Source organism: Pseudorca crassidens, chromosome 17 (genome assembly GCF_039906515.1).
Source record: "Pseudorca crassidens isolate mPseCra1 chromosome 17, mPseCra1.hap1, whole genome shotgun sequence".
Taxonomy (NCBI): domain Eukaryota; kingdom Metazoa; phylum Chordata; class Mammalia; order Artiodactyla; family Delphinidae; genus Pseudorca; species Pseudorca crassidens.
This window is the reverse complement of record NC_090312.1, coordinates 6826066-6835026: the sequence shown is the minus strand read 5'-3', so window position 1 is coordinate 6835026 and position 8961 is coordinate 6826066. Positions and strand designations below refer to the sequence as shown.

Genomic DNA, 8961 nt, shown 5'->3' with positions numbered 1-8961 from the left:
TGTGGTAGGTGTTATGTCTACACTGTCTCCCCAGAGCCTAAATACCTAAGGTCCTGGCAGTCTGGACCTAAAAGATGAGGGCACAAATCCAAAGAGACAGGCAGGATCTTTGTCTCCCATCTGCTGAAGGATTCTTTTCTGAAGCCAGGGTTATATCGTGCAGTTCTGTCCTCATTTGTGCAAACTATTCTCATTCTTCACCAAAATTAGGTTCTTTCAACGCAAGGTTATCCAGAAAAACACAGAGGAAACCCAAAATTTTCCCTAGAGCTACCACAGATGCTGCAAGGACCAGGATTGAGAGTGAGTCTGGACCCCCTAAGAGTGGTTCCCTTTAATGAAATCTGCCCACATACTCATAACTCCCCACAGTGACTAATATCTAATGAGTACCAGTGATGGAGTCCATGTCCTCCAGATGAAGACACACTGGTGTCTAACGATGCTGGATTTGTGAGTTGCTGAAAGAAGGGTACCACACACCTTAGGGAACCGTGGGACCTTCGGTAAGATGGTGTTAGGAGGCACTAGTTACAGGATTTGGACTTGTGTTAGGTGATTTGGGGAAAGTTCAAGGGATTTTCTCTGTTGTGTCTTGCTGTCAGGAGCTTGGAGTAATACAATGATTGGATGCCAATAATTTTTAATCTAGGCAGTAGGAGGAATGAAGTGGCTCACAGCTAAAAGCTAAGAGCTGTCACAACTACACAACTACTCCTTTTTTTTTTTTTAAGTCCCCTCTTTTGGATGAGGGTAGATCAGATTGGGCTGTAGGCATTTATTCAGGGTATCCAGATCTTCATCGTTGCCATCTTCTGCTGATCATGAATGTTTTATTGGTAATTGGGCTGGAATTCATTCCTCCTGTTTCTTGGTTGCAGGATAAATCATTGAATCATCTGGTATAAAAATGGCTTTGCAGTTGCATTTAAGGGTCTGAACAAGAGGCACTGGCCAATCGTAACACAAGGGATTACCAGAAACAAAATGGCTGTCTGTTCTTGTAGGAGATCCTAAAGCCAGGAGCTTAGATGACCAAACCCAGGCTACGAGAACACGTCTCAAATCCCAGCTAGGGTTGTTCTAGAAAGCCAGACGGCTTTTTCTTTTATCTTAGCCACAGACTGTTCTACTTGCCTGGCTATATTTATACAGGTGCAGCAAGACGTGTTTCTAGGTCAGACTCCTTCTTGGCTAGCTGAAAGAACACGTGGCTGCATGATCCTTCACCACAACTTTTGTTTGTCAAGTCTTCAGGGAAGCTGCTGTGCCATGGATGACTTTTGCGTGGGTCAGAGATGACTTCTGAATCTTTTTCCCAGCTGTAGTATTATTCCTGTCATAGGAACTCAAGCTCCCTATCAATTAGAGCTCAAGGTGAATCCTTTTTGGTCCATGATGTGGTCATGAAGAGGACCAGTTAAGTTAGCTGTATCAACATGAGTGATCTTATCCAAGAAATCTCTCTAGACTTTTCTGTAATTCCAGTCTGTGCTTGTATAAACACTTTTCCTTTAAAAACGCACACCTGTCACTCGGCACAAGCCACAGGACTGGTTGATCTTGAAAAAGCTATAAACATGAGTTGGCACCCAACCAAAACCCTTCTGTTGCCTCTTTAGAGAGACAGGAAAGCATAAAACAATGCATTTCATTTTGAAAGAAAGGAAAGAGAATGGACTATTTGAGCACCTACTCTGTGCTACCTGCGAAGATAATTTGAATCATTTATTTTAATTCTCCCAACAACTTTATGAGGCTCAAGTGCTAGATTTTCAGGAAAAAATAGGCAGAATGGACTCTGCTCCTTGTGTCTGCCCTGTAAATTATGCCTCTGTCGTTTGGAAGCAGCACTCGTAATAATTCCCTTTGGGAAATTAACCTTCTCCTTGTCCATGGGATTCTGATGGAGTTCATCTCACCCGTTACTGCTAAGGGTGGGTGTATAGTCCAGAACTGACCCATCAGAGTGGCTGGTTTGATGTGGCACATGAGACCCAATTTGGTCTAATCAGAGTGAATCTTGGAAATGTCTTTTCAAGCAAGTAAGACGGGACTTTTTCCTTGTGGAATTCTAGGCAATAGGGATAATGTACATGTGGAGATACCAGAGGTCACCATCTCAGAAGCCCTCTGGAGAAAAACAAAGGAGCACAAAGCAGTGATGGAGAAAGTGTGGCACTAAATCATCTGAATATATGTGAATATGAAGACAGCTGTGCTTGAAGCCATTTTCCACCTGACTTCTCAGTCCTGCAAGCCAGTGAAACTTTTGTTTTCCCTTCAGCAATTTGGGTCAGGTCTTTTTCTCACTGAAAACCTGTAACCATGGAGTTGTTATAGGGGGTGGTGAGGAGGGTCGACATGGTGCAATTTCTTGCCTAAATTGAAGCTACTATTAGGACAACTAGAGTCTGACAAATTAGTTTGACTCAGAGGTCCATGCTCTGCCCATGCCTGGCGACACAGAGAGTGGAGTGGGTGCTCGGAAAACGCAGGTGAAAAGGAAGCGTCATGAAGAAGACATGAAGGATTGGTAAAGCTTTGATAAACTATGGTGAGTAGAATGTCCTTTGGCATTTTTTATTGTGCTACACTGTCCCTGGTGATCACAATCAAACTTGTCTCTCTCTGTGGCAGGAACACCATTCTAAGGATAAAGGCAAGCATCATCAGTAAACTGGGAGGCAAGCCACACTGCGCACGCGTTTAGCAATCCCTGGATTTTGAGATGGTCAGGCCTATTCAAGAGTCACTTTCTTTTTTAAAAAAATTATTTATTTATTTATGGCTGTGCTGGGTCTTCGTTTCTGGGCGAGGGCTTTCTCTAGTTGTGGCAAGCAGGGCCCCACACTTCATCGCGGTGCACGGGCCTCTCACTATCGCGGCCTCTCTTGTTGCGGAGCACAGGCTCCAGACGCGCAGGCTCAGTAGTTGTGGCTCACGGGCCTAGTTGCTCCGCAGCATGTGTGATCCTCCCAGGCCAGGGCTCGAACCCGTGTCTCCTGCACTGGCAGGCAGATTCTCAACCACTGCACCACCAGGGAAGCCCAAGAGTCACTTTTTTTAAGAAAAATTGGAATCATCTCAAGGGGAAATACAGTTATCACAGACTGACAAGCTCCCCACTAATTATGTTAATCTTACTCTATATCCCTAGTATTTAGCGTGGTGCCTGATATATAGAAGATCCTCAATAAATATTTGTTTAGTGAATGTATAGGTAATTAATTCTACCTGGGGCATAACCTCCAAAGACCTCTTGCTCAGCTGTTTGCTCTCAATTTCCTGAGTCCAGCAGCTCCTTTCACTGATAAATGGTCTCATTGTTCCTTCAACTGTAGATCAAAGAACATCTGTCCTACAGGAAAGCAAAGTCAGTCTCCTAACAGTCTGGGTTTCCATTATGCTCCCAAGAGCAAGTTTGGATCACTCCCTAAAATGCTAAGGATAACAATATGCTCTCCCTTCATGATGCGAACGGGGAGGGCAGCAGACAAAATATAAATAACGACCTGAAAGCCAGGTAATTTAGAATTATTTCATAGCTGATGAGCCATTATTCCTCCCTATCATCAATGCCTCTAAAACAGGCTCTCCTATCACCTTGTCCAACCTCCATCATAAAATTAATTACCTCTGGATAGACCCCATTTAATTGTTCATAAAACTGATCTTACTTCTCAGATTTTATGGCAACTAGTATGTCATCAACAAAAGTGCCTAGAATAAATGGGATGCTCGTTATCTCCCTTGAAATAAAATAAAATAAACCCATGATGGATGCAGGCGCATTTGACACCTGTGTCTCTTGTACTGTAATGGATAATTGCACAGCACCCCAGAGATCTCTGCTGGAAGGCTTCTTCACTTTCAGAAAATAGTAAAAAGGCATGTTCTTTCAATTAGAAAATTCAACGCATTTCATTTTTAAAAAGTGCTCTCGTTAATGCATTTGTTTGTCTCTCTGTTTATTCAGTTATTCAATCCAGAAGGAGTGTGGTTACAGAAAGAACGTGCAACTTGGAATGAGAAGAACCTGGATTCCAATCTTACTTCCTCCGTGTAATAACCATTTACCTCAGAAAAATTACCTTTTCTCAACTATGGGTTTATCCTCGGCAAATTAAGCATCATGATATTTATTTCATAGGCTGTTGTTAGGTTTAAGGGAGATGATGAATACAGAACACCTAATAAAGCCCCTAGTCCAAAGAAGACATTTAATCAATGTTAGATGCTATTATATGACTATCATTGCTATTAATAAACCAACCAGGAAGCAAACATGCATTCAGTGAAGCAGCATGATAGAAAGAGGATGGATTTCGGTAGATCAGTGCTTAGATTCTGTGATTTATAATCTATATATCCTTAAGTGAGTTACTTAATCTCTCTTATCATCCACATCCTAAAATGTTAAGTGGGAATTTTAACATTTAACTTGCAGGATCAGAAGAGATGGTGGATGAGAGTGAGTCCAGAGCAGTGCTTGTTGTAGAGACCCTGCATGTACAGTAGCCCTGGCTTCGGCCTCATACTTCTCCTCCTGTGTCCATTCTGAGTGGCGCTGCTGAGGCTCCTAATATGCACCTGGAGTTTACTTAACTTGCTGAAGGTCTGGGCAGAAGGGCAGGACTCTGACCCGCGGCGAAGATCCGCGATGCCTGGCAGCTGAACGGAGCTCGTGAATCTGATGTTTCCTCTGCATTCTTGGTAAGAACTGGTCCAGGAGGCTGGCCTGGTCAAGCGTCCACCCCTAGGTTGCTGGCCCAGGGAACATTTTCTTCCCTTTTGTCTGAAGCCCCACACCCTGTTTCTCAGCTCCTCAAACTACATGTTTCAGTTAATGGAAGTTATTTCTGTTCTAAGATCACCTTCTCTCTCTTAGCTCAAACTCTTACCCATGTGGTTCCATCTGTCTGGAACACAACGCTCTGCTTCCACTTCTATGTCCTTTCACGTAGATGTTCCTGTTCACCCCGTAGTTTAGAGTATGTGCTGTTTCCTCTAAACTTGGATCTTCTCCTAACCCCCAGGTCTGGGTTAGATGCCCTTCTTTATCTGCTTGTTATTCCCTTCCCATAATGCTTGCTGTGCTGCCTGTTCGTCTAGCTTTAATTTATAAACAAACTGTGTGAACGTACATGTCTCTCCTATTCATCCCTCTATGTTCAGTGTGGGCTTCCAGTAAAGACGTGTTGAAATGTTGGATAAACTATAGGCCAATATGGGAAGTTCTTAGGTCAGAGACCAGGTGATGAATCTTTGAAGGGTACCTCACTTAGCTCAGCCCAAACCAGATAATCCAAAAGCCTTGGTCAAGTGAGTCAAGGGAAATATCCCAGCTGAAGAGCCAGAGGTCAGAGAAGCTAAAGAGAGGTAGAGCAGGAAAAGCAATGGAAGCACCGGGGAGAAAAGACTTAGGCGGGATGTGGACCTCTGCTACTCATATTACAAAGTCTCCTGTTGGTTGTGCTGAGGGGCAGATAGGGCAAGTCTTAGAGGTTTTACATCAAGGGCTCGAACAAGGGGCTGAGAAGGAAAAAGAAATAGCTTCCTATTGGCATTTTCCACATATTTCCACAGGAAGTAAATACACAGTATATTTTATCAAGGACATTCATTACAGAGAAAAGATAGTTTTGTGACTGAGTTTGGAATTTTCATTATGAGTTAAGCCATGTTAACTATAATATTGCCAGACATCTTAGAATCTTTACAATGCTAACATGAATTTCTAAGCTTAGACCATTTTCCAAACTACACAACCATATCATCTTTTTTTAAAAGGATAATTTCATTGAGCTTGTATCCCACGAGGCATTGGTTTAGAAAACACAGCTTTTTACCATTCTTTGTGGTTTGTATTATTTTTACGGCTTCTATCATTTCAGGTGTTTATTTATACTTGCCTTGTTTTTAGAAAAGATCTAAAGCAATCAGTACACTAATGATCATTACAGTTTTGCTTTGTTGGGGGCTTTTTACACTAATGGTTTTGTTTGACCTGGAATTTAAATCCTCCTTCATGAATTCTACTGACTGAATCAGAGGTTATTACTTCCCTCTGGCAAAGAGAAGTAGAGAGAGCTACCTTCAGAAGGTGGAGAGACGAATGAGCATTTGCAGAATCTAGTCTGGGAGCTTTTGATCTAGGATGCCACAGACCCGTGGAGACTCGGGGCAGGGCCAGGAAGGAGAATGGACATGACGTGGGAGATTTTGAGTCGCAGTGACTCAAAAACTTGCTTAACCTTCTGGGGTCTCAATTGTATTGAGTGCCTGGCTTCAGATAATAATATCTATATCAAAAGGTTGTTGAGAAGATTAAACGAAGTGAAGTTTATGGACGCCCTAGCACAGAGCAGCTCTGTGAGTGCTGGGTGTGATGATGATTTGTTAATGGACAGATGCTCATCTCTAAGGTTTCCTTCCATCAGAGTTTTGTGGCTCCTTTCTATTTGGGTCAATCTCTTATTCTTCCCTGAATATTCTCTTTCTCCATTTGCTAGTATAAGGTTTCCTACCTTTTCTCCGAGATGTCCCCAAAACCCTGAGGAAAAGTATAAATTTTGTCTGTACCTGTTCTGCTAAGGTAGTGTTCCTAATTCTTCAGCTAAGACAAGCTAAGTGCAGGGACAGGGATTTAACAAAGCTGCCCCCCCCAGGGAACACCTGTACAATGTGCTGATGGATAGAGACAGCTTTGTGTCTGATTCCTGGCGTGGCGGGAAGAGGGAGGAAGGGGAAGGGACTAGCAGTTTTCTGCAGAGAAATAAAAGTAAAATAAAATAAAATAGTACATTCTTCCTATGAGCTGCACACACCCAGCTGGTCTCAAGCCAGTCACAGAAAGACAAATAGTGCATAATTCTACTTAAATGAGATATCTAAAATGGTCAGACTCAGAGAAGCAGAGAATAGAATGGTGGTTGCCACGGGCTAGGAGGAGGGGAGAAATGGGGAATTGCTTTTCAGTGGATATAAAGTTTTGTTACACAAGATAAATTCCAGACATCTGCTGTATGGCGCAGTACCTATGGTTAATGATAGGGTATCGTGCACTTCAAACTGTGTTAACCGGGTGGATCTCTTGTTAACGTATTCTTACCAAAGGGGGCAAAACACACAAAAGAGTGCAAGGACATTTTTGGAGGTAATGGATATGTTTAGTACCTTAGCTGTGGTGAGAGTATGCATATACCCAAACTCATCGAAATATATACATTAAATGTGTACAATTTTTGTATATTTCAACAAAGCTTAAAAAACCCCACAGATATGCTCACATTTGTTCTAATAAAAAAATAATATTCCCTCTTCTATATTTCTTGCTAGTGAGGTTGTCTTCCCACTATTTGAGTAAAAATGTTGATCCAGGAAATTCTGACTTTGCATATCTCCCACACTCTGCAGAGTTTTCTGCATTAACCCCCACGTGGAAACACGGACCCACCCACTGGAGGACTGTGAAGAGAAGATGTGAAGAGGTGTTAGCAGAGCATCTGGTATATAGTAGGTGCAAAAGAAATGGCAAGTGTTGCTGTTACAAAATGTGTTATAATATAGGATATTATTTTGTATCACATCGGGAGTAGGAAGGTATAGAAGCTATCTGTGCATGGAAAAGAGAAGGAAACAGGGAAATGGTCCCGTGGTACCCAGTCTGTGTAACTCAGTGTACCTAGGGCTTTACTTCTATTACCAGAAAGTTGAATTTGTAGGACTTGTGGAGTCTAATGAAAACTGCCTCATTGTTTTGCATCTAACTGTCTCTCTTTAACCTATTTAGTATTGGCGATCCTTCCTCTGCCCTTGGATGGAAACTCAGTTTCCCGACTTTGTTGGGTATACCTAAAATCCAGTGTCTCAAGATAGCAACTGAAAATGTCTAGTCCCAGTGGATTATAACTTGGAAAGTTGAAATATGAGTGCTCACTCATATTCAGCGCTCTCCTTCCTGGGCACATAGGAAGACAGCATTTTCCAGCTTCCGGTGCAATTATGCTTGCTACCATGTTGATGAATTGTGGCCATTGGGAGATGGAGAAAAGCCACTTATGCCATGTATACCGTTCCGGGTCACTTTATAAAAGCCCATGTACAACACTCCAGCTCTCTCTTGCTGTGCTTCAGAAGCCCTGGAAGTCATTTGTTGAGGTAGTAATGATGAGATGGAATCTCAGTCAGTGAGGTTCCCTATGTGAATATGTGAAAGCGCACCTCCGCCCCCCAAACCTAGGCATACGCACACCCGCTGTTATAACTGAAACGTGCGGATGAGAAGAAATAAAAAAAATTGTGGTGTGAATTAATTGGAATTGTAGGTTTATTTGTTACCTCCTTATAGCCTCTCCTATCCTGACCAATTTTCTGAACTTGATTTTTTTTTTTTTTTTTTTTGTGGTACGCAGGCCTCTCACTGCTGTGGCCTCTCCCATTGCGGAGCACAGGCTCCGGACGCGCAGGCTCAGCGGCCATGACTCACGGGCCCAGCTGCTCCGCGGCATGTGGGATCTTCCCGGACCGGGCACGGACGCGCGTCCCCTGCATCGGCAGGCGGACTCTCAACCACTGTGCCACCAGGGTAAGCCCAGAACTTGATTTAGTTTTAAATCTTCTGCTCTCTACATGCTGCCAATGGGTTTATGCTGCTCATTTAAAACAAAAGAGGTTGGTATAATCCTCGTACTCTCTTTTCTACCTGGAATTTCTCCTCCTCCAGACTCATGAAGTAGTTTTCTGACCCCACCAAGCAAAGGGTAGGGAGGCTAGGGGAATGAGCAAGTTCTTACCTAGTGTTGTCCTAAGATTTTCTTATTTGGCAGATGACGAGAGTTGCCCTTTCCTTTGTGAGTGCCATGGTGAGTTCTTCAGAATCTCCCCTGCTGAGACCCCGCGCCGCTGCAATTCCTATGACGTGACTTCCTTCCCATATCTCCTCTGGGCTTCTGTCTT

General features: G+C 43.0%; 1 long non-coding RNA gene across 3 annotated transcripts in view; it reads left to right on the top strand.

Annotated features, from left to right (window-relative positions):
* The first annotated feature begins 629 nt into the window (after window positions 1–629).
* LOC137210743 (uncharacterized) overlaps window positions 630–8961 on the top strand; it is a 133582-nt gene continuing 125250 nt past the window's right edge. For 2 of the 3 annotated variants that reach the window (XR_010936692.1, XR_010936690.1), the window contains exons 1-6: window positions 630–2557; window positions 2641–2734; window positions 3980–4065; window positions 4451–4716; window positions 7420–7518; window positions 8418–8590. This is a non-coding gene — a long non-coding RNA (uncharacterized lncRNA). Of the gene's footprint in view, window positions 2558–2640; window positions 2735–3344; window positions 3527–3979; window positions 4066–4450; window positions 4717–7419; window positions 7519–8417; window positions 8591–8961 lie in introns of all 3 variants that reach the window. The other variant, XR_010936691.1, reaches the window with a different exon arrangement.